At 38.0% G+C, this 26,355-nt stretch overlaps 1 protein-coding gene and 1 long non-coding RNA gene across 10 annotated transcripts in view; one reads left to right on the top strand and one right to left on the bottom strand.

Moving 5' to 3' along the window:
* LOC145555215 (uncharacterized) overlaps nt 1-2,149 on the bottom strand; it is a 49,991-nt gene extending 47,842 nt beyond the window's left edge. For 2 of the 8 annotated variants that reach the window (XR_014091311.1, XR_014091312.1), the window contains exon 1: nt 1,916-2,126. The gene's annotated coding sequence lies outside the window, so the exon portion shown is untranslated. Of the gene's footprint in view, nt 1-1,915 lie in introns of all 8 variants that reach the window. The other 6 variants (XR_014091310.1, XR_014091313.1, XR_014091309.1 and 3 more) reach the window with 6 other exon arrangements.
* On the top strand, nt 111-24,870 carry LOC145555217 (uncharacterized). Of its 2 annotated transcripts, XR_014091316.1 has the most exons (3): nt 116-1,101; nt 4,922-4,995; nt 24,645-24,870. It is a non-coding gene; the product is annotated as an uncharacterized LOC145555217 (long non-coding RNA). The 2 variants fall into 2 exon arrangements; XR_014091315.1 differs by lacking the exon at nt 24,645-24,870 and having other exon boundaries at nt 111-1,101; nt 4,922-5,073.
* Nucleotides 24,871-26,355: the final 1,485 nt, after the last annotated feature.

Genomic DNA, 26,355 nt, shown 5'->3' with positions numbered 1-26,355 from the left:
GGTCATGTTGATATGCTGCAACACAGGGTCGTTTCTGTGGGATTCATTAACTCTGCATCTATCACCTATGAAAAATAGCACTATGTGCTCCATAATAGTTTACTTTTGTGTTTATGTGCAAAGTAAATCCAGTTTAAAGCAGCAAAGATACAAAGAAAAAATGTAAAACCAAGTGTAAGCAGCCAGTAATCCAAGTTTTAATCAACACAGGCCTCTTTAAGGCCTAAATTAAATTTATTTTGAATTTATTCCATCAGTTCTAAAAACAATGAATTGCATCCATGCATTGATTTGGATCTTCTAAAGGATTTTATGCCCCAATAGACTGACTGAGGAGGTGGGTAAAAACAGACAGAAGCTTTCCCGGAGAAAAAGGAAACAAAAAGACGATGGAGACATTCGGATAAATATCATCTGGGAAAACATGCAAACACCACATCTGCATTCAGTAAAGAATGATACTAAATCCAAAAATATCTCTGATTGTGTCAAATTAGTGGTTTGGGTCTTTCATGACAGTAGCAGCCATGTTGTGAGTAGAATTAAAATCACAAATTAAAAACTTTCCATCAATAAACAAGCAGCAGAGGTCACGTTTACAGAGGCAGATTACAGCCTGGGATTAAATAATGACTCAGTTTATTAAGCCAGAGGGCGTATATCAGATGTAAAGCTGTTGATGTATTTTAATGCACATGGAGCTGATAAATCACAACACAAGCATTCTCACTGGCAAACGTTAAATGTTGGACTTTAGCAAATAAATCAGAGTAGAGTTCAATTTTACCTGGTGATTTTTTTAAATTTCCAATTCACAACAAGCTCAATTACTCAAGACCTGATTTATCTAATCCAGATTATCACTCTTATCATCAACCCCCTCCTTTGATCAAAGGTTTCGATTAAACCGCAGGAAGATCCATGTTGAATCCTCAACATTTCAAGGTCATCTTTCAACCTGCGTTTCCATGGCAACAACAAGCCAGAGGTTAAACGTTTGCAGTTTGTGTTTCCTCCCAGCTCACTCTGCTGTCATAAATCCCCGGTCAGAGCAGATGACACAGAGCGGCGCTGCGCTGCAAGGAGACCGAAAAATTAAAGGTCTGGATCTTCTTCTGAAGCTTTTTCTTATTTCAGCAGTGAAATTAAGATCACATGAGTTCCGGAGATAAAGCCTGAGTAAATATAAAATGCAGTTTCCAAATGATAATTTTACATTTTTAAAACAGTTGGAAATCAATTCTTACAGCCACTATAGCTGGTGTGCTGTATACTGCAACAGTGTATTAGGACTACTATAAGTAGAAAAAGTAATAGAATAAATTTCAGCCAAAAAACTCAAAAGTATTGAGATTAATCTCAGAAAAATTCTAGAAAAATACTTGGAAATTTGTGGGCGTGAAAAGATGAAAAATTTGCTAGAAAAAAAATGATATATTGAGAGTAATCTAAGACATTTCTAGAAAGACTGGAACGTTTCTGAGTTTCACAAGTTGACATTTATTGACTTTTGAAAGTCAGAAAATGTCTGAAAGCCACCGTTCTTTACAATCTGTCCGGGACATCTCCACTGCAGTAATGACCGTCAATGTTATTTTTAGCTTTCATGTTCGCACAACTACAGCGTTTAACATTTTGAACATACATTAAAACCAGTAAACATTTGTTTCTCACTTATTATATAAGCACTGTTACACAATATCAGGATACAAAACGGAGTTTAACTAAAAAGTAGCTTGAAATAAATAAACCGAAACCAAAATGGCGCCAGCGGCGGTCCTTTAGCTTTTTCAGTCTTTTTATAGTTAAAAACGTGATAAAATATAGTTTACCGAACAATTTACGCATCCACAATTAGTTGTGTTTCTTATAATTTAGAATCCCTGTCATGCGTTTTTTTTAATTCATTACTAACCTGTAAAACAGGGAAATGATGAGACAGACGACAGGAGAAATTCCACATATTTGCCACAGGAGAGGGAAGGCCTGCGATCTCGCTATACTGCCTCACAGGGCACTGCGCCACCCCATGGCATGGCGGTGTAACTACAACTTAAATAAAGCAACCCCCAAAGTGACATACTCTTTTTTTTAGAAACCAATACAATAAAATTATGCGACAGACTGGCGACCTGTCCAGGGTGAACCCCGCCTCTCGCCCGGAAAGTTAGCTGGAGAGGCAGGAGCAACCCTCCTGACCCCACTGGGGGACAAGGGTGTACAGATAATGGACGGACGGACAATAAAATAACAGTGATTACACATTAGTGTGTCTCAAAGACAATCAAAAACGACCAGTAAATGATCAGAACACCCACAGATCACAACAGAATGTACTTTCCCTGAAGTCTTTCTTTTTTTCACATTAATAGCTGCTAATTAATGTCTGCAGAGGTAAATCTGTGCCGTTAAAAAGCTAACAGCAAACCACCTTCCTAGCTTTTGTTACTCATCCCTAAATAGCTGATAAGTTAATGCTCTCTTGGTCCAAACAGAAATAAGGCAGACAAAGGAGAATCTGTCTGGTTTGCATGAATAAATTCATGGCAGAATCTCTCTTTTATTCTGATTTAATCTGTCATTAGTGAATCCAAACTGAGAGAACAGGACAAAAAGAAAGAAAGCACAAGTAGTTCTTGATTAATTCAATGTTTAACCCTCTTAATCCTCATAAGGATATGTTCCCATCACGTGACCTGCTTAAGCACATCTGTTCAATCTTAATCCGAGGAGTCTTTTTTCTTAATGAATGTTAATGTGGATGTGAGCTAAATTGTCAGATAAGGCAAACAGTAATTAGATGGTAAGAAATTCTTGTCCACAAAATCTAACCCAACAGCAAATCTTTTTTGTTTTATGAGTTAGTTTGAATTAAGTGTGCCTGCATCTCACCTTTTAACCTGATGGATTATGGATGCTTTGTTGCAACTTTCATCCATCAGGATGTTTTTTTAAAAGATTTCGCCACACAAAACACAATGTGCGACTTTGCAGCTGAAGCTAATACACTTTCCAACCTGCTGCACCCGAGGCAGAGCAGCATGTAATGAGAACAAGCGCTTTGAAAGTGCTGTCACATCTCCAGGTGAACGGTCAGAGATTAGCGAGGTGAGCGGATGGGCCTGAAGGGAGGCACTGACAGAAACATGGTCGATCAATTTTCTGAACTCCTTCTCAAAGCCCCTTCGCTCCACCTGAGATTTGCCATCCACTTCCACTCCGGCTTCGTGGCAGCTAGAAAAATGCGATATGACAGACGTCAGTTCCCCTCGGGGGCCGCAGTGTGCACAAGGTGAAGCGGTGAGATATATTTGTCACCATTAGCCAAACTCCTGGCTAACGGTGAATGAGGACGCAGTAGATGTGACATATTTAATCTCCTGAGCAGTTGGCACCAGGACTGCACAGTCCCAGTGAAACATGCACTTTGGGGTGATTCAAACACCTTTTAGTGAATAACAGAAGTAAAATATATTTACTGACCTGTTAAAGCACTAAATCCAGTAAAGAAGTCGTGGGGAAAGTTATGACGTTGATAAAGGCATCTTGGTGGTTAGGAGGAACGATAAAAAACCTTTTTGAAAATAGGCATAATGGTGATTTAACAGCTATTTTCTGCAGGGTTATACACCATGTTTGTCCAGTTCAAATAAATTCTGTGAACTTAAAATGAACCTGTTGTGCAAAATTCACATTTTGCCCGTTTTTATATTCCCATACGAGTTTCTATTACTTCTAAAAAACACTCAGACATTTTTTTGGCAATAAGTTCATGTTTTTTGAACCGTTTCAAAAACCTCCATAATGTGACATCACAAATCACCAGGCGCTGCCCGTTACCTAGCAACCTCAGTGGAGTTCGCCCGTTACCTAGTAAACCAGCATGTTTGGTTAGCTGGTTTTGTACAATGGCTGCTAGAAAAAGACAAGTGTTGGTTGTGCAGGAGGCTCCACTTCTGCTTTTCAAAGATGAACGGTTATATAACTGTGCATCTCTCGGAAGCTGTTTTCAGGTCCGAGTGTAAACGTTGAGTCGAAATAACCTGAGAGAATGATCTTCTGTTTGAGCTCTTTGTTCTGGATGAGTTCAGATCCACATCTTTTAGTTTCTAATTATTGTTCGTTGTTCATTTGAATTCTAAATAAACCTGAATCGTGAGAAATATACAAAAATCCTCTTTTCATTTTTGGGAGAATAATTATTGCTTAATAGAAAGGAAATATTTACCGTTCAAACTGACTTTTAGAAACTGTATTTAAACAATGACTTAAAACACCAACAAAGAACAACTGTGGAAAGACTGACTCATTTCTATTACATCGTTTGTATATAGAATATTATTGCTTTAGATAAATCAACACGATGGGTGCGAAGGTTTCCTCCAGGCAAATAGTTTTTAGTCTTACAACATCTCAAGGTTGAGCAACTCTTTACCTGCTCCGCAGTGGTTGCCCAACAGTATATTGAGTGATATTCTGTGCAAAGATTCACGGTTGTTATGGTTACGCATTTTCCACATCCAACCTTTAGCAGCCGATACAGAGTTCACGAACACGAACACGCCACGTCCGGAGCAACCCAGTGAACCGAAAACTCAGAACCTAAACATGTTTATTTTCACTCCACTGTTCCAGTTAGCATCTCAAAGTGAGCCGCCGGTTCTTGGGAGCAGCGAGAAAATCAATGCAGGCACTTGGGGGGAAAAAACTCCAGGCAAAAATCAGTTCAAATCAAATGTTGAGCATGCAGCTTCCAAGCCAAAAGAAAAAGTATATCCTCAGACTGCACAGCATGTACAGTCTTTTGATTTCGTGTGTCCTTGGCTTTAACTATAAGACATACTGTGTTACTCTAAAAGCCAAGCTACAGATGTCAAGTCACTCTGTTTGTGTTCTTTGTCTGTTTTTCTTTGAAAGCCAGACTCTCGCAGCATGAAGACGAAAAGACGAGCCTTGAAAGTAGGACACAGGCGAATTGAAGTTCTGCTTCTTACAGTGAGCGCCGCTCAGATGCCTTCCTTGTTTCTTAGTTTGTGCACTTCTGCAAATACATCAAAATATGAACATCTTGTACTTGACCGTAAAAAATTTATTTTTTTGTCATGTTTTATTCTCATCTTTCCATATAAAGCTAAAACATATGCAAAATCATTCATATAACAAAGTGCGTGAGTCATCTGATACAAACCATTTTGAAATTATATCACCAAGATGCTAAATTCACATTTTGACCCTTTTTGTATTTTTATTTGGGTTTCTACTGTTTCTTAAAAAAACACACAGGCATTTTTTGTGTGTTTTAAAACATTAGCATAAAAAGTTAATGTTTTTTGGGGTCTGTAAAATGAGCCCCTCCTTATTGCGCCGTTACCTAGCAACCCCAGCTGAACTTAGCCCGTTACCTAGCAACCAAAGCTGATTTCCAGGTCGTTTGTATTTGGATTTAAAGTGACAAGAGTCCTAAAAACATCTCATAGGCAGAATTGAGCAGACTAAATTCTCATTATGTAAGAATGATTTTGTAATAAGCATGTTTTTGTGTCACCTATAATGCGAACCTGGTCAAGGAAGCATGACGGGTCACATTTAAAAACACACAGAAAGCACAAAATGCTCCAAAGTTAAGAAAGCAAGCACTTGATTTGCACTGGAAACTCTCTGAAACAAATACCTCCACCAATCATGAATGGCTCCAGTTGCATAAAAAAGTCTCTTAAGTGCCTAAAACCATCTTTGATGAATTACTTCTAAAGGAATTTAATGAGTGCTTCACTTTTGTTTGGTGAGAAAACGTCTCACAGCGAGAAACAACTTGAACATTCAGGTCACAATAAATTTCCTGAGAACAAAATCTACAGCGTGGGCAATTATTCACAGGTTTAAAGATGAAAATAAACTGCAGTGAATCAAAGCCTTTCATATATCAAAGAAAGAGAAATGATAAACGTAACACTATAGATATAATGAGCCAGAGGCGAAGCTTTGAGAGAAATACATTAAAAAGATAGATGCATACACTGTAAAAACGCAAAATATTACCAAGTATTTAAGGTCTAGTTCAGAGGGGTCCAAAGTGCGGCCCGTGGGCCACTTAGGGCCCCTGGACTGGTTGTCTGTGGCCCCTGATTTCAGTTCAAGAAAGATACAAATTTGGCCCCTAGTTCAAGTCTTTGGTATAGATGAACACTTTCTATCTTTAATTAGGACAAAATTAAGAAAAATGTTTTGAGTCTATAACTCAAAAGATTTGCTTTTAGCAATCTCCTCAAGAATTTTTACTCGAAAGCAAACTTTGCTTCACCCAAACCTGCTTATAATAAATTTAATAAACTTTGCTAAATAAAATAAGAATGACCTAAATCCTGATTTTATTAATCAGAATCGATTGAGTTCTATTTATTTTCAATTGATACCTAGAAAATTAGCAACATAATTTTTGATAAGGCAAACCTGCAGAACACTTTTTAAGTTTTAGATCCTTTTCCAGCAACAAATCACTCTGTAATAAGCATGTTTTGTATAACCTATAAATCTACTTTATTTGTTTAATTTAAGTATTGTGTGTTAAAATAACTACTTATTTAGACTCGGCGATTTCAAACAATTTAACAAAAAGTTTGGACACCCCTGTTCTTGTTTCGAGTATAAATATCTTAGTACACCTGAAGTAAGACAGAACTAACTTACATGTAACGTCACGGAAAGATACAGGAGCTCATTTTAAGTACGTAATTCATTATTATTGGTGAAAAAAGTGCAAGTTCCACTGGGACATTATTTCATTTTATGGGAAAAACCTTTTGTTTTAAGTGAAATAATCTGCCAGTAGAACTAGAATTTGGTTGCTAGGTAACGGGCTGGGCTTGGCTGGCGTTGCTAGGTAACGATTGCGAAATAACTGAAATAATCTGCCAGTGGAACTAGCACTTTTTCATCAATATTAAGGAATCAGTTACTTAAAATAAACTCATTTATCTTGCTGAAAAGTTACCGGTTAAGTTAGTTTTGTCTTATTTCACGTGTATTACATTTGCAATAGAAATTAGATCAAAAATACTTGGTAAGGTTTTATGTTTTTGCAGTGTATGCATTGTGTGCCACATTTATTTCAGGAAAATTGTTAAAAATAGAAAAAAGAACTTCCAATTCACCTGTAAGTAATACGACACCTTTGATGATCTCTCGTCAGCCGGCAGCGTGCGATAAGCTCGTTTAGACAAAGGCGCCTGATGTCTTTCTTCGGGGGTTTCGGATTAAACGAGGTGCCACGAGTTCAGCGGAGGAGGTCAAACGTTAGCACAACGCCACGCAGCAGCCTGCCGGACTAATTGACAGTTCAGGCAGGGAGCAGCATTTTAAAGTGTCAAAGCTCCCGGCGTCAGCAGGTCGAAGGGAAAAACACCCGAGTGTGAAGAGAAGTATTTCTGAACCCTCCCAATTATCAGCCCTTGTGGAAACGTAGTCGTGTTGGCAGCGGATCAACGCTGCAGCTGTTTAAAAAGGACTTCAGGGATGTTACACAGGCAGGTGGTGAATGTAAATCAGAACAGCTTATCATTACCGAGGAGATAAACTGGGTGGAATCAATCAGACGGGTTTTCAGAACATAATCTGGGTTATTTTCACTTTGCCGAGAATAAAATAACACTGGCGATGGTAGAAAGTCCTTCCAACTTCAAGTGATGAGCCCAGATTATGATGGAGCATTAGGGCTTTTCTGAGAAAAAAATTAAACAATTAATTAGGAGAGTTAAGTCATTAGGAAAATAAAGTCTTACAAGAATAATGCCAAAATAATACAAGCATAAAGTCATAATTTTATAACTTTATTCTGGTAATATTACGACTTTATTCTGGCATTACTCCGAATTTATTCTCATATAATTTTGACCTAATTCTTGTAATATTTAAACTTAATTCTCATATAATTTTGACCTTATTCTTGTAATATTGTGACTTTATTCTCCTTTTTGACATTATTCGTTTTTTAATATTATACAATTATTTTTGTATTATTTTGACTTTATTTTTTGTAATATTTCAACTTTATTCTCATACAATTTTGACTTTATTACCATATTATTCCGACTTTATTCTTGTATTATTTCGACTTTTTTCCTGTAATATTTTGATTTTATTCTTTTTTTCTTTATTCTCTTTACATTATGAGATTATTCTTTTATTCTTGTAATATTACAACTTTATTCTTATATATATATATTTTACTTTATTCTTGTAATTTAATGACTTTATTCTCCTCCTTGTAATTTAATTTATTTTTATTTTGGCCCTGCTACTCCATCGTATTCAAAAAGACAATCCTGTGCTTAATTTTTAAAGCACAAATCCTGCAGCTGTGAAATTATCCTCGCTTCCCAGCAGTGATAGTGATTTTAGTCCCTTCCACCTATTAAAATTCATTGACCTGCCGTTGCGTTTAGCCACAGGACACCTGGAAAATTCACTGAGCAGTTCGGTTACCTTCACAATGTGCAGGAAATCCACGGTGAAATCCTCCTTTCATAAAACATGAGCATATGTTCACTTGGTTATTATAAGTTTAATCTTTTTTGATTTATTAGGTGTCCAATAACACAAAATGTCTCCAAATATCAACAAATTGTGTTAAGTCAAAAATCTCTTCATCCTCCTGTATGTTCGTGTTCCTGAACCAAAACATAAGAACAGATTTGATTAGATTCACTTTCTAATTGTATATAAATTATTTAACTTTTATCCACTCTCTGCAACGTTACACTGCAAAAACACAAAATCTTACCAAGTATTTTTGGTCTTTAGTAAACTTGAAACAAGAGCAAACTGATTTAAAAGAAACTTTTCAGATTATTTCATTTATAACAGGACGTTATTCTCATGTTATAAGTTAATTTATAACTCTTTGTCTCTCTTTTGGATGTGTAGCTGGATAAATAACATATTTAACTATTTCTGACATGGAAAAAAGTCATGAACTGTAAACCACAACATCTTTTATATAAATAAGCCGCCACATCAAGCTGCCTCAGTTAGCATTGAAACTTGACTCAATCCTGTCTGACTTGCTTGCAAATTTATAATTGTGCCTATTAAATACTGCATTGTAAGCCTACATGCTGTTCTGGTTAATATTACAAGGTCATCAGTGTATCGGGTGACCATGGAGGGTAGAAGAGTTTTCTTCTGTATCTAACACTGAGCCCTGAAATTCAGCCGAGCGGCTTTCATGAGGATCTTTAGACAGATTTGAAACATCCTTTTTGTCTTCTTTCCCTTTTACCAAACAGATTTAAAACTGGACCTGTTTACGCCACGCGACCTGCTCAGCTTTAGCCTGAAAAAGTGTTGAGAAAGTCAAGCTTGGTTTCATCAATCTAGACTAGTTTTTTCACCTTTCTCTATTCAAACACTTTTAAAATTTAACAGAATAGAAATAACCTTTAACGCCCCTCAGTGCACACTGAAAAAAAAATATTCTGTGGTGAAGTAAATTTAACATAACTGAATCTGTGAAATCAACAGTAAAAATTAAAGTTAATATCTTTACACAAATACATGAAGCATTGAGGTCAAAAGTATTTGTTCAAGATGCAAAATATATTTCAGAAGATAAATTGTTTAAGTACCAAGAGCTTATGTTTTTAAGTTTGTCCACACAACAAAAAACAATCTTGTTATCTTTACTGTATTTCAAAACACCAGATATTACCCATAAGCCATCAGGGTTTCCAAGCCGTGATTTTGAGCTGCTATTTAGTTTATGACAGCCAAACAAATGTTATCAAGTTAATTTAGGTTTGCAATACTTACATCACAACTTCAGTTGTTTTTATGTGTTGTAATAATTAATTTCTTTTAGGACATTGATTTACATGTGGCAGAAGGGATTGGCCAGCAAGGTATCCCACAATGCATTGTGCCTCTAGCAGCAGCAGCTAATTAAACCTCTTTTTTATTTAAATTAGTTTTAAGATGCTTAAGGTGAAAACATCCGTTCATCAGGAATAAAGAGCGTTCAGAGCCTTTTTGGCTAGTTTTTATCATTTACATTCGCACACATTTTCATGAAATGATTGTTTTACTGAAAAAAGTAAACACACCGTCACTGCTTTCCATATTTTCTGTCAAAGTTTGAGTAAAGAAACAAATAAAAACCAGGAGCCACCAAATGTTTCAGTCACATATTTCCTTTCTAAGTAGTTTCTAGTTTAAAAGAAACTAGGCTTTGGTTGCTAAGTAACTTAAAGTTTTACAGTGTAGTGCAAACTTCATTTAAAGCTGAATAATTTATACAAAGTTTAGTTTTGCTTATTTGACAACATATAAAATAAATTATTAATTCTCTGTAAATTAAATTATCATTCAAAAAAAGGATAGTTGAGAGCAGAATGAAGACTTTTATAATCCCGTTTTTGGAAGATAGAGAGAAAAGAGAAAAACGGTAAAATGGAGTTTGTTTTAATTTAGGTCTGACTGTACGGCTGAATCCCTTTTGTTTTATTAAACTCTTTTATTCCTCGGGGCGAAACATGTTTTGCTCTTGTCATTTCGTCTCAACAGGCTGTGAGTGAGAAGCGTCTGTATCAATTTGACGCCGACTTCGCCTGACGCACAAACAAATCCAAACACGCAGCTTCAGTTTCTTCTGATTCCCGACTCTTTCTGCCTAATCTGTAGGTCAGGGGTGTACAAACTTTTAGCCAGATGGGTCAAGATCATGACAACTCAACAATAAACCAGACATGCAACACTTCAATTAAACAAATAAAGTAGTGAGGTTGGTGCTGGAAACAGTTTGTAAATGATTCTAGATCCAAAACCTAAAAGGTGTTCTGCAGATTTGCCTGATTAAAAATAATGTTGCTAATTTTCTAGGTATCAATTAGGAAAGAAATAACACAATTTAATCAATTCTGATGAATAAAATCCGGATTTATGTCACTCTTGTGTAGTTAGCCAAATTTCCTGAATTAATTAAAAGCAGATTTGGGTGTAAAAGTCTCTGTAAAAAGTTAATCCGTTGTGTTAAAGCCAATATTTTACTTGTTTAATGTGAATTAAAGATAAAAAGTCTTGAACTGGAGTCCAAATTTGTAACGTTATTGAACTGAATTTGGGCCACACACAATCAGTCCAGGGACCGCAAATGGCCCCCAGGCCACACTTTGAGCCCCCCTGTAGCTTCCATTTCTGATGTATACTGATTTGATTTTCTGCTTCCAAGTTGGTAATTCTGTTAAAAATTAAACTTTTTAACCGTTTAAAATTAACTCATGTTGAACTTTGCATGTGCAGAAACCTGCGATAAGCAAACAGAACAAACAAATCAGTTTAGATAAGTACGTGTGTGTGTGTGTGTGCGTGTGTGTGTGTGTGTGTGTGTGTGTGTGTGTGTGTGTCACGGCTCATTAGAAGTGTGAGGCTGGCAGCTGCAGCAGGGGGCTGACTTTTATTCGTCTCCTTTTCTTCCTCCGATGGAGGAGGAGGATCTGAGGAGGAAGGGAAACAGAAACGCAGCGACGGGAACGGAGCGGGGAAACTAATGGATGCAGAATAATTTTAAGATTCATCCTGATGCTTCTGCCATGAATGGAGATAAGTTATCAACATATTCAAGACTGGGCTTGTTTTCCCCGTCCTCAGAGGGGTTAGCAGTAAACTTGGAGACATTTGCTGATGTTATTTAAAGATGCAGTGTGTAACTTTTATAAAAAATGTTTTCCTACATATTTATTGAAGGTGTCACCATATCATGACAGTTTATTATCAGATAAATACAGAGATGGGAAGCTCTGTATTTATCTGTATTTATCAATTATGAGTAACTTTTTTAGGAGTATTTTTTACTGCACCGTAATTTTTACTTTTACTTGAGTAATTTTATTCTGAAGTATTTCTACTCCTATTTGAGTAAATTTCTAGATTTTCTGCCTGCTGAATGAAAAACAAACATGTTTTAACCAAAACTTCACCAAACACAGGCACACACCTGCAGTTTTTGTCAAAGTTTAATCCGTTTTATATTGAAAAAAACTGATTTGGAAACATTTTATTTTGCCTGGTTTTGTTATTTCTATGAAGTATTGCCATTTTTTCCTTAAAATACCAACATTTCCACTGACCTTTATGTTTTGGTCTGTCTGATCATGTATTTTTTAAATATTAAATGATTGATAATTTGATCAGTTAATCTGTAGTTGGGTAGTCTTTTTACCAAATATTTTTTAACTCTTACCTGAGTAATTTCTTGCTACTTTTTACTTTTACTTCAGTAAAAATATGTTGAAGTACAGCTACTCTTACTTGAGTGCTATTTTGGGGTATTTTCCCTCCTCTGGGTAGATAATCTGTGGAAAAAAAAATCAAGCCTCTCCACCATCTCCCAGTGTTAACTAGAAACAACCAATCAGAGCCAGGAGGCGTGTCTTAGTGCTGTCAATCACCCTCTGTGTAGCTCTCAGCTCCACTGAAGCTAGCAGAGCCTGTCATAAGGCTAGTTAGCATGGCCACAGATCACGGTGGATAAACGGTTTTCTTCATCTGCACATACATGAGTCTCATTGACAGCACTAAGCCCCGCCTCCTGGCTTTGATTGGTTGCTTTCAGTGCATTTCTTCAAACAGCAAGAGTAGCTCAGAGAGGACAGATTCTCTGTCTCATATGACATGGTGACAGTTTTAACATATAAGTAAAAAACATATATTTTTTTTAAGTTTCTGCAGCTTTAATATAGATACTGATATTTAAAAACGGTGATTATCTCTTCTGTCTGTCCGTTCTGCTCCGCCTCCCTTTGCTTTGTCTTCCTCTCTGACCTTGTCTCCAGGAAAGTGAATTATCATCATAATCACCAGTTTCACACAGTTTACGGACAGCCTGCTGTGAAATCCTGGGTGTGTGAATGTGGAAAAGATGCTGCAGCGGTGACACAGTTTCCAATTATCTCAGTTTAAAACACAAACCTGTGATTTCTTCCTACAGAGGCAGTATGTGTGCCCATAACTGACCCTCAGCTTATATTCACAGATTATAGTGGATGCCAATAGATGCTGCCTGAATCTTAAAGCTTTAAATAAGTAAATTGCTATTTACAGTTTCTGTAATCTTGTGCAGCATTTACACTACCAGCAACATTCACCCATTCATTGTTCGTCTTGTCTACATTATGTGACTGGAAATAGTAAAATCAGGAACAAGCAAATTACTTTGTTACAAATTTGCGCAAAACTTTGTTGATAACTCACTAATGTTGAAAAAGAAAACACAATTTCACATGTACGGTGTTTCAATTGAATAAGAAATGCAATTAAAAGTTTAAACCAACTTACATCCTGCGCCATCATCATAAAACTACTTCCTGTCGTCTTCTTTGTCGTTTCTGCCAGTAGTAACTTCCTGATGTTGATCGTGTGACACAAAGAAAGTGTTTCCATCACAGTTTTGAGAAAAATCACAAATTTTGATGCAGCTGAAAAATCACCTCATTCTAGCGCAAAAACGTATCAAATTTTTTTTTTTCAAATTGATGAGTTTCTGTTAAAGCTCCAATATGCAGTAAGTTGTTTCTCTGCAGTGAGTACATGAGGATGTTTGACAGCCCTAAGCCCCTCCTCCTGGCTCTGATTGGTGCATTTCTCCAGACAGCAATATGAGCTTTTCACAGATTATCTGTCCCATAGCCAACTGTCACAACATGGGGACAATTTTAACAAATATGTAAAAAAAAAACATGTTCTTCATAGCAGTTCCATACTACAGCTTTAAAATAACTGATTTTCTCTCATTTGCACAATAATGACGTAAATGAAACTGATATTGATGTGGGCTGAAAAGCCACCCAGAGAAGAAGAAGCCATTTCCTCAACAGCAACTCGAAAACCAGATTACAGTTTGCAGAGGCTCTCAGGGTCACAAACTCTCATTTTTAGTTTCAGAGACACATGTTGATGAAACGGCCTCTCCAAATTGCCCCTAGGTGTGAGTGTGTGTGTGCATGGTTGTGTGTCCTGTGTGTCTCTGTGTTGCCCTGCAACAGACTGGCGACCTGTCCAGGTGACCCCGCCTCTCACCCGGTACGTTAGCTGGAGAGGCACCAGCACCTCCCGACCCCACTGAGGGACAAGAGTGTAAGAAAATGGATGGATGGATGGAAGTTGATGAAACTAAAATCAAGGACTATCACCAGGGAGCATGCAGGCCCCTTCACTTCACTTCCTGGAAATCTTGACTTCTCTCAGTGGTTCATCTGCTTCTACCTCGGGGTAAATGGGGTCCTGTGCAGTTTCTCCACTAATAAACCTGAGCGGTTCCTCTTCACCGCTGATTGCATTTCCATGTAAACCTTCCAGTGGACTGGACTCAAGCGCCGCACATTGTTTGGTGTGAAGACGCTGTGAGCGCAGGGAGTTTCAGAAACATTTCTTCATAGACGAATCTTTCAGGAATCAGTGAGTTAAACCGCAATGCTAAACGAGAGCAGAGAATAAAAATCCCGACACACTTAACCCGAAGCAGAACACCCAAACAGTGGTTTCATGGTGGTTTTTCTGAATGACATTTCAAATTTCCATCCAGGATTTAGTAAATATGTTTTAGTTTTATTAATATAACAGTTATTTAGCAAAGAACTGAACAAATGCATCAGATAAACGTTCCTTAAATGTCTCCTGCAGTTAGAAAAACCGCAAAATGGAAGCAAAATATCAACATCGCTGTTTCCGAGCACACTTTTAGATATAAAAATTTTAAAAAGAGTGAATTTTTCAGAAGTTTTGAGATTAAGCTCTAACAGGCACGTCGTCTGTAAAAGACTTTAAACGTTATTTAACACTTTACTTAAATAAACCACCCTGATAATCTATTGTATAATTATCTATGACTACACGGCAAAAGCACAAAATCTTCTCAAGTATTTTTGGTCAAGTTTCTTGTGCTAATATCTTAGTTCACTTGAATTAAGACAAAACTAATTTATAAGTAACTCTTGAGTAAGATACACAAGCTTGCTTTGAGTAAATAATTCCTTAGCGTTGGTGAAACAGTTCTAGTTAAAGTGGCAGATTATTTCAGTTAAATAACCTCTAAAAATGTCTTGTTATAAGTGAAATAATCCGCCAATGGAACTCGAACTGGGTTGCTAGGTAACGGCCTGGGCTGGGCTGGCGTTGCTAGGTAACAGCAGAGAGTTCCATAATTGTGAAATAAACTTGTTTTTATCTTATTACAAGTGAACTAAGATGTTTGCACAAGAAACTAGACCAAGGATACTTGGTAAGATTTTGTTTATTTTATTAAAATTTTCATTTATTTTTATCTGTATGACTGTATTCCTAAATTCACGATCAATTGATTTTATGCTTGGGATGTATTTTTTCTACACTATTTGGGTGGAAGTTTTTTTCATAATATATCTGATCTATATATAATATATTATATATTATAATAATATATATAATATGGTATATTTATATATTATAATAAAACATAATATATTTTAATTGTGCAAACTAAACAAAATTTTGTGAGCTTCAAAAGTCCAAAAATTACTAAAAAAAAAAAAAACTAAGAAATTTTAAGTTTAATCTCAGAAATTTTCTGGAAAAATCTTGGAAGTTTCAGAGTTTTAAAAGTCGGCACTAATACGCCGTCATACACTTCACAGCAACAAACTTCTGACCAATCAAACGACACTTCGCACAGACCGCTCCCGAAATAGTTTAACTCAGATTTTTTGTGTGTCAGCTGTGATTCCCACAAAATTATAACCAAGCAGCAAGTTTGAATATCTTTAAGTAAAAACACAGGAGTAAAAGAAACAGCTGAGTTTGTTTAAACAAAGCCTGAAGCTCCAGATGCAGTCGGAGCGCATCATTATCACAGACTGTTTGGGTTTGTTGTGCAGAGAGTCAGATGTAGGTGGAACATCACACATGGGCTTAATTTCATATTGAAAGTGTCACAGATTCTGCAGCCTACACATAAACTCATCAGATGGAAATGCATTTAACCTCCCACACAGGCCAAGGAGACATGATGGGAATGACAAGCACTGCAGTCACATGTAGGGAGCCAAACACAGCGTTAGCATCAAAATGCTCATTTTTCTGAACTGGAAAATCTCCAAATCCTGGTAATACCAACCTAAATAAATCACAGCTGCTCATTTTCATCTATGAAAAAGGAGATGAGAACATTTTTTTCTGATGCAGAGAGCTTTACGTTGTGACTATGAGGACTAGAGGGAGATTATTGGTCTAAGTGCTGAAATAAAGAATAAAACTATTATTTAGTAGATAAGAAACATTTTTCATTTTCTGTGTCCTCTGACTCAGTACATGTTTTAGTGTTTCTTAAATTAACTCAATCTTTAATTTACTGCCTTAAATTCAAGACAAGTGTAAGCAGGGCATTCTGGGTAAATACAGCCAAAACAAAGGAATTAGCCTAGCACTAGCTAGCAGGCGAAATGGCTCGTGGTTTTTAACTAAACACAAAATAGAAATCCTACGACAGATACAATCTGACGCTAATCCATTTTTGTTTACATTTCATGAAGAAGAAAGTTGCGCTCGGTGTCTTCAGAGGTTTCATGTCGTTTCCCTCAGTGATTCTTGGTGCAGCGCCCCTACAGGCGAGGAGGGGAACAGGTTTTTAAATTAGTTTGGTTGGTTGGACCAATATTGCGGGCTGCACAGTGGAGCAGTTGGTAGAGCTGTTGCCTTGCAGCAAGAAGGTTCTGGGTTCGATTCCCGGCCCCGGTCTTTCTGCATGGAGTCTCCATGTTCTCCCTGTGCATGGTGGGTTTTCTCCGGGTTCTCCGGTTTCCTCCCACAGTCCAAAAACATGACTGTCAGGTTAATTGGCCTTTCCAAATTGCCCCTAGGTGTGAGTGAGTGTGTGTGTGCATGATTGTGTGTCCTGTGTGTCTCTGTGTTGCCCTGCGACAGACTGGCGACCTGTCCAGGTGACCCCGCCTCTCGCCCGGTACATTAGCTGGAGAGGAACCAGCAACCCTCCCGACCCCACTGAGGGACAAGGGTGTAAGAAAATGGATGGATGGATGGACCAAAATTGCAACCTATCAAATGTTGCAATTTTGATCCCCAATCGAATTGAGTTTACCAGACTATAAAGAGTGAAAACAACCTTAGAAACGCCATCAGATGAACATAACTGAACAAGTTAATGAATCAGCAGTCTAACTAAAAACCAGATAAATATCACACTTGAGGAAATCTTGTTTTTTTCTTCATGTTTCTTGTTTGATTTTCAGACAGAGCTTTCTATTTTGTTGTTTCCTGCACAAAGCAGCTTCCCTTTCACTTGAGCACATTGTTCCTGCAAAGACTTTGCTTTGTTTCACTCAGAAATTTAAATTTTACCTTGCACAAACACACACCTGCTGTGAAAGAGAATTACTTCACTGGAAAGGAAATGATGTCAACTACACAAGATCGTTACTGAATATTATTTTCCATCTGAGTTTTTCTATATTGGTCACAAAGATCTACATCTGATGTGGGTATAAATGTCATGATTTCAGCCCTTCAGCTCTGCCCTGACTGTGCTGATTACTCATTACCCTCACCTGCTCTGTGCTGCTCCCTATTTAAACAGCTGCTCGTCACCAGCTCAGTGTGAGATCGTCTGTTGCCACAGTCACAGCTTTCAAGCCCTGTGCCATGTTCAGATGAGTCTCCTGGTTTTCTGATCCCGTCTGTTTTATGACCACAGATTTTGGCCTTTGCCCTCTGCTGTGAGAAGATGTTTGACCTCCTGTTAGTGATGGGTAAATGAGGCATCATGAGGCGTTTCGACGCATAGCAACACTGTATTGATACTGTGTCGATACTGTTTCACTCAATACTGACACCTGCTGGACACTAAAAATTCCTACAGGCAACGTAGTGATTTGATCAAGTCTGTACAATAAGATTTAAGTCTTCTTATTTTATTAAATATTATATGTTGTATTATGTCATATCTTCAGTTACATTTAAAATATATTTGATATTTTGATATACAGTCAATAAAGAATGTGAACAATTTAAGTGAATGTGTTTGGAATGAGGATGCATGGACTGTTTTTTTCCACACATTTTTATTTAAAAAAAAGTTTTTACAACCTTTTGAAATTAAGCCTGTTAAGTTTTTTTGACAAAACTTCTGCTGTAGAAAAAATTAAGTAAACTCTACATTTACAGCGAACCCTTGTTTTTCGGTTGCGTTCCGAAAATAACCCGTGAGGCGAAATCCGTGAAGTAGTTACTTTTATTATTTACAGTTATTACACAGCATAAATAAATACTCTACATTGAAACCAAAGAACAAAACCTGTTTTCAGGTCAGCGGATGTGCATCAATCGGGCATTAATGTGATCTGCAGTCATGTCATTAAAGCGTCTCCTCCAACCTGCACCGCCAGATTCACAGCTGTATCTACGGCAAAGCGACGGATCTCATCAAACGAGCCTCCGGTCCGGTTCTGCTGCCTCTGGCCACAGTTTTTTTTACCAGCAGACATTGAAAGTTTCAGTTTCCATCTCCTGAGTGGCCAATCTGTATTAAACACTGTAACGTTATTGGCACTCTGGTAGCGCGGAGACTGTTTTTACCAATCATATGGTCAATCAGGACGAAGAACACTGTGGAAAAAAAATGCACAAAAAATCTGCGAAGCAGCAAAACCGTGAAAAGTGAACCGCGTTACAGCGAGGGATATATGAAATAATTTATAAAAAGCAACTGAGTAATTTGGCTGCATATCTGAGTTTATCTGGGTGAATCTGAGACTTCATTCTCCTGCCTGGCCTCATAATGCCTCAGCATTGAAAAGGTGGATTTATTTAAATAAGACAGTTTAGTTCAGGGGTGTCAAACTTCAGTCCTCGAGAGCCGGTGTCCTGCAACTTTTAGATGTGCCTTTGCTGCACCACACCTGAATAGAATAATTAGGTCATTAGCAAGTCTCTGGAGAACGTATCTACACAAAGAGGATGTAATTAAGTCATTTCATTCAAGTGTTTTGTACCTGTGGCACATCTAAACACTGCAGGACAGCGGCCCTTGAGGACTGGAGTTTGACACCCCTGGTTTAGTTAAACATATGCGGCACTTAACCTGCAGAACATAATATAAAAGTAAACTAACAGTCAGTTTCAGCTGAATTTGGGTTCAGACAGATCAAGTAGAAACTGACAAGAACCGGATGAAACGACAAAAATGAAAACAAATTTATTTTCCAATATCAGATCAAAATGGTCCCACACTGCGGAAACGTTTCCTCTGAAGCTGCTCCATAGATGACAATGTAAAAGATCAAGAATTTGTTTGGCAAATACTTTTGACAGATTCGCTTCCTTATAAACTCAGTTTGGCATCCAGTGTCATTTTGAAACAGTTCCTGTGTCGGTCACGTGACTTGCTGAAACCAATACATGCACCGACACGGTGTTGGTCTATGGGCTTGATGCATGCGCCGGCGCGTCGGTGTTGCTGGACCCATCACTACCTCCTGTTGCTGAACCCTGCCTGCTCTGACCCTGCCTCCAGCTTTCTGTCTATTGGATTTACATTGCCTGAGAAGCTCCCCTGGATTGTTCAACGCCTTAGTCTCTGGTTTGTGGATTTTGTCCCTGTCATTTGGTTGTCCCCGCGGCCCCCGCAGCCCATTCACCCTACCCTCCCCAAGATGGCTTCCCAACCCCTCTGGTCCCTCCATTCCTGACTCACCAGTGTGACCACAGCCTGTGGAGCCCCTTCTTCACCCTTATTTTGTAATAAACTTTTGTCTACTGAACACTTGTCTTGGCTGCGTTTTGGGTTCTGGCTGATTTTGCTTGTACATTACAATAAAAGTTTACCTAACTCACCAAATGAATTGTAAAGTAACGTTTTGAGTGCACAGCACCTGAAATCTAACAGCCTATGACGTGTTGTAATTGTGATAATGGGCACATTGAAATTTCTATGATGATTATAGTGGAGCTATGATGAAAACGGTGCTTATAAAAGGGTTTTTACTTTGGCTGTGAATGTTCAGTTGGTAGCATTGCTTCCATTTTGCCATGATTTGTTTTTGGTTTGTAATTGGAATCTGTTGAATTTCATTTATGGTGTTCCATACCAATTTATTCCTTGTTATTTTTGTACTTTTAGGTTTCAAATGCAACCAAAATCAGCTTTTTTTTACCGGTCACTGTGACCAGTGACCGGCTTTTTCATGGCAGTCTGAAAAACACAAAATCTTACCAAGTATTTTTAGTTTAGTTTCTACAGTAAATATCTTGTATACTTGTAGCGTTCACAGAAGTCAGATTACAGTTGGGTTTAATTAGTAGTATGATTTTTTTTATTGGTTTTCTGCACCAAATTAGAGCATCAGGACCTGCTGTGTGAGCGTAGCTTTAGATTCTTACTCTTAGGTTTGGTTATGTGTTCATCTTCCATGAGTTTTATCATCAGAGTTGTATACAGGAGTGTGTGTGTGTGTGTGTGTGTGTGTGTGTGTGTGTGTGTGTGTGTGTGTCTACCTTTCTTCTCTGCGGGTTGGGACTGGCAGGTGGGATCTTCACCGTTACCGTCTGCAGAGCTTGCCTTCTCGCTGACAAACCAACGTGTGAGGTTTTGCCGCCTTGCCATAGTTTACAGCATTTTGAACCTCCCACTCAGAGCTGGACCTCATTTGAGCCCGTCACTGTGGAAGACATCTTAACCATCATCAAAAAAATTAAACCGTCTTCTGGTACTTTAGATGTTCTCCCTTTTAAACTGTTTATGAGGGTTTTTGATTCCATTGGGCCCTATATTACAGAAATGTTTAACATGTCTTTGCTTAGCGGTGTGTTTCCCCGTCTTTTTAAACATGCCATTGTGGAGCCACAGTTAAAGAAACCTGGGCTGGACTCTTTTGAACTCAAGAATTTCCGGCCAATATCCAAGATCCCTTTCTTGGCCAAAGTCCTGGAAAAGGTGGTCTGCATCCAACTTAGATCATTTTTGCAGGCAAATAACATTTATGACACTTTTCAATCAGGGTATCGTGAGTTTCACTCTACTGAAACAGCCCTGTTGAAGGTGTTTAGTGATATTATGATAGCAGCGGACACCGGTAAATGTTCTGTGCTGGTTTTATTGGATCTGTCATCGGCGTTTGACACAGTGGACCATGGCATCCTGATAAACAGGCTCCAACATTTGGTTGGAATGTCGGGTTGCGTTTTGAAATGGTTCACCTCTTACCTGGTTGGTAGAACTTTTAGTGTGTCAGTGGGAAATGTAGTGTCTGATTCTGCAGGGCTTTTGTGGGGTGTGCCGCAGGGATCGGTCTTGGGACCTGTTTTGTTCCTGCTGTACCTACTTCCTTTAAGCAGGGTCATTCAGAAGTTTAGTGAGGTGTCCTATCATCTCTATGCCGATGATCTTCAATTGTACTGCTCTTTCAAGCCTAGTGAGCCGCATAAACTTTGCGCTCTCACTAGTTGCTTGGCCGAAGTGACAAAATGGTTCACTGAAAACAGCCTATTATTGAACTCCAATAAGACTGAGACCTTGATTGTTGCTCCTGACAGTGCTGTGCCTGGAATTAAGCAGCACCTTGGAAACCTGAGCTGCACAGTTAAGAGCAACCTGCGCAACTTGGGTGTCTTCATGGATGGAGCAATGTCGATGGAGCGGCACGTGACTCAACTTGTTAGGAATTGTTTTTTCCAAATTCGGAACATTTCAAAACTTCGTGAAATGGTAACTTATGGTGAGCTTGAGATGATTATTCATGCATTTGTCTCATCTAGACTGGATTATTGTAACAGCCTGTTTACATGTCTTAATAAGAGGGAGTTAATGCGTCTGCAGGTAGTACAAAACTCTGCTGCACGCCTGCTCACCTGCACCCACAGGAGGGAACATATTACTCCCATCCTCAAAAGCTTGCACTGGCTGCCTGTATCTTACAGGATGCACTATAAAATCCTGGTACTGACTTTCAGAGCTCTTCATGGACAGACGCCAGACTACATTAAGAACCTCATACAGCCTTATGTTTCAACTAGGAGCCTCAGGTCGTCGAATTTGAACTTGTTGACGGTTCCTCGGACCTTTTTTAAGACTCGTGGAGACAGATCTTTTAAAGCTGTGGCGCCTCGACTATGGAATGAGCTACCTTGCACCATTCGATCTCTACATTGCATAGACACTTTCAGGAAACAACTTAAGACCCACTTTTTTAATCTTGCTTTTTAGTGTACTACTGTGTTTTATTGTTTGTATGTTGTTTTTAATTTGTTTTATTTTTTATACTTTGTGCAGCACTTTGTGATCCTGGTCTGTGAAAAGTGCTATAGAAATAAAGCTTACTTACTTACTTACTTACTTTTGATGAGTTTGTTCTCGCCGGTGACAGCTGGCAAAGTGAAGAAACAATGAAGAACTGTTTGGACGTTGTTTTTTTAAAGCAGCAGCAGGAGTTTGACATAACATACAGTATCTGTTTTGTACGTTTCTGTGTCGAAGCCTTCAAAAAGCTACGTGCAAGAAGGTTCGAAAGTTTTCCGTTACAATTAAAAGTTGAATTTCTGACCGTTTTTGGCTGCCACTAATAGCACTTCAGATATATATTTAAGTTTTTTGTAGTTCAAGTCCATCCAAGTACCACAAATTAGTTGTATTTTCCTTTTGACTTGAGAGCAATCCCCAAAAATGTGAAAGCCATTTGGTAACAGCTGCATTTCCATTACAAAACTTTGTGAATAAGACTGTTCTCATGAATAAGTAATTAATAAACGAGCTGTGCCATCATTCTTCAACTACCTCATGTTGTCGTCTTCTTTGCTGTTTCCGCCAGTAGCAACATCTGGTTGTTGATCATGTGACTCAATTGAAAATAAACCGATTTCGATACAGTCAAAAATAATAATAAACACCTAATCTTAGCAGCAAAACTTTTTTTCTCAAAATTGTCATGTTTCCTTTAAGCATTTTTTTTTTTTGAATGTCAAATTGCTCAGTTAAATAGTCGATGGTTAACTAATGTTGGACTCGTGTGAGTTTTTAGTCTTTTGGGCTGAAAAAACTCTTAAGATAACACTTGTGTTTATCTGTATAAGTTGGTTAAACCACATTTTAACGGAAGAACTCTTGCTTTATGCTGCTCTGTCTTTGTGTTTCTGATGATGAAATTCCAGGAATAATGGATCTTCCTGCTGCCAAGCAGCTGATGTTCCCCAGAGAAAATGAGAAAATATCAAAAGATCATCCAAAGTTGCTGCTTTCGCGTCTTGTTCTCCACACAGACACTCCCAACTGAAGCTTTGATCCTCCATCACCTAACAAGTTCCTAACGAGGTTACGAGCTTCAAACGAGACTCTGACTCAGCGCTGCATCCAGGAAGTCGAGGCAAAATGCATTAAAGATGAGCCGATTGTCTCCAACCTGGCTTTCTGCTGCTCTGGCACTGAAACACGTTCAGCTTCCCATTTTCTGACATTTGACTTGGATTTTAATTTGATTAAGCCTCCCTCTTACTTTGGCTGAAATACAAATGAAGAATGGGGGTCAAATGTCATCCTTGGTAAAATGCCTCTGCAATGCCACCTGAATTAATCGCACCTGGTGAATCTTTGACCCTCTGCTCATACCTCATCACAGCTACAAACCTTAAAGCCGACCTATTAGGCTTCCTTGAACAAGTTAGGATTCATGACAAATTTTTTGCACATTTTAGCTGTTTTAAAGCATCTTATAACTTTAAATCCCAAAAAGCCGCTGCTGGCCACGCCCCTCAACTTATCGTTTACACTCGCATGTGAAAATGGCTGCAAACAGATGCGCAATTATACAACTATACACCTTTGAAAAGCAGAAGTGGAGCCTCTTGCACAACCAACAAGAATGCAGCAAGTGGTTTCTGGATGGCAAGTCAACAATAAAACACTTGTCTTTTCCAGCAGCCATTGTACAGCGAATAGAGTGGCAAAACCAGCTGGTCAAATGTGCTGTAGTTCCACTAGGGTTGCTAGGTAACGGGAAGAACTCTGCTGGGGTTGCTAGGTAACAGGCAGAACTCTGTTCTGCCTGTTACCTAGCATTGTAGCATTGGGTTTCTACAGCATTGTAGATGCCGTAGAAACCCAAAGGGAAATACAAAAGCGTATTTCCATTTGTAGGAAACGTTTAACAACATAAACAGAGTAATTTATGTTGCTACTCTGAAATTAAAGTCAGAGTAGTAATGTAAAAAAAGAAATTCTGAATTTATGAGCTAACGCAACATAAAGTGCATAATCCCTGAGGACCAGAGTGGGAATAGTTTATTATTATTATTATTATTATTATTATTATTATTATTATTATAGTCTAGTTTTATTTAATTGTCACTTTTTGTTGGTCTAATTCAGTTAGTTTTATTTAGTTTTTAGAGTGTGGTTGCTAGTTATTATTAGTTAGCATTCATTAAATATTGTTTAGTTTTAGTAGCTTTAGTTTTTTTCACACTTTAGTTAATTGTTAGGTGCAGAATTGAAAAAAGTGAAAGTGATTATGATTATGTTTACATCAGTTGGGTCATGAATGCTCAACAGAAAATACCATTTTCAAAAATTGGATGGAATCATTGTTGACCAACCGATTGATTCTGGTGTTTTCTCACAGATGTGCGGTCGCCATTTTTGCGGGCTAGCTTACGCATGAGGAGGAGGAGGATGGTGTGCCGTAATTTGCAGACAGCTGACGTAAACTGCTCGTGTTGGAGGAAAAAATCAGTTCACATCAGTTTGAAAGGCTATTAAACAGATTCATAAGGCAGAAAACAAACAATGTTATATCTATAATTTCAGTGTAGTGCTACAAACGCACAAAATAGTTCCAGTTAGCTACACGTTTTCCCCACTAATGACCATTATTATTTATTTTAGATAAGAAAAATTCTCTCAGTTCCAGTTTTTCTTGTTTAGTTACCTATAATAACCATTATGAGAAATACAGTGAGGTTTGGAAAGGATTTCCCATTGGTACCTTTAGCTTTCCTTTTCTAAGGGGTAACCGGCTCTATCGTTACAAACGGAGCGGATATATAAGCGGTAGACGGACAGAAAAAGCCGCTGTAACTGTGTTTGGTTGCCACACCTCTAGGTCTGCGTTTCCTTTCTGAATCACTGACAGGCATTTTCTCTGGTTCAGAAGGTTGCGATTCTGCTGAGGGATGCCCAGAGCGATTGATTGGTTTTGGACAGAATCGATGGCCATCTATCCTCGCTCAGAGGGCGATGGAGCGGAGGTGACACTAGAGGAGGACATGCAGGACGTCAGCAGCTAAAGAGGCTAAGAGCTAACAGTCAGACAGCATCTGGATTTAAACTCACCCTCTTGTCCAGGTTCTTAGTTGTTTTTATGAATCAAAATATATCTTCAGAAAGTTAAAAAATGTTCAGCTTCCGACTCAGCTTGGAAAAGTTTTCATACCTCTTAAAAAAATTTTTAAATTTAATGTGAAACATTAAAACAAAGTGAAGTAGAAAGAGGATTAAACGTGATTCAAGACAGTATTTAGAAATAATCACACACAGTTGGACTATTTTAGCCTTTAGCAGTCATCAGGCTACTTAGAGAAAACAGAGCTGAATACTTTTGCACACCACACTTTTCAGTTTGTCATTTGTAAAAATGTTTTAAAATGTTTATAATTTTCTTTCTACTTTACAACTAGAGACCAGATTTCCTTGGTTTTTCACATTAAATTCAAAAGAAAAAAATATATATTTGTGGTTGTAAAGTGACAAAATATGGAAAAGTTCAGCAGGTGTTAGCGCTGTCAATCACCCTCCATTTGGCGCTGCTCCTGCTGGAGCTAGCATTGCCTGCTGTGAATGCTAAGGCTAGTTACCATAGCGACTGATGACAGCAGATAAATGGTTGTCCTGTAAAGGTAAGTTGCTTCACTAGCATTAGCTACATTTAGTAGCGAGTACCTAAGGTTGATTGACAGCACCAAGACCCGCCTCCTGGCTCTGATTCGTTGTTTTTGGTCCATTTCTTCAAACAGTAGCTCAGCTAGAAGGTGGAGGAGATCAATCTATTCAACGATTATCTGTGACATTAAAATGTGACAGTTTTAATAAATATGTAAAATATATGTATATATATTTCTAAAAGTTACATACTGCAGGTTTAGTGACTTTTTTTTTTTTTTTGCCTGATCTAGAACTCTAGATCTCCAGAAAATTCCCACACAGAAGCTGCTGATGCTCACATTGCATTACGGCGCCAGTCAACGTGACAGAACCAAAAAAGCATCTAAAATAGTTTCTGTTTTCCGATATCTGAGTAACTCGCTCCCACAGGTGAGCTGAAACACAATATTGAT

Source organism: Poecilia reticulata, chromosome 15 (assembly GCF_904066995.2).
Source record: "Poecilia reticulata chromosome 15, P_reticulata-male-v2, whole genome shotgun sequence".
Taxonomy (NCBI): domain Eukaryota; kingdom Metazoa; phylum Chordata; class Actinopteri; order Cyprinodontiformes; family Poeciliidae; genus Poecilia; species Poecilia reticulata.
Note: the sequence above shows the minus strand (reverse complement) of the source record. Positions and strands in the feature narration are given on the sequence as shown.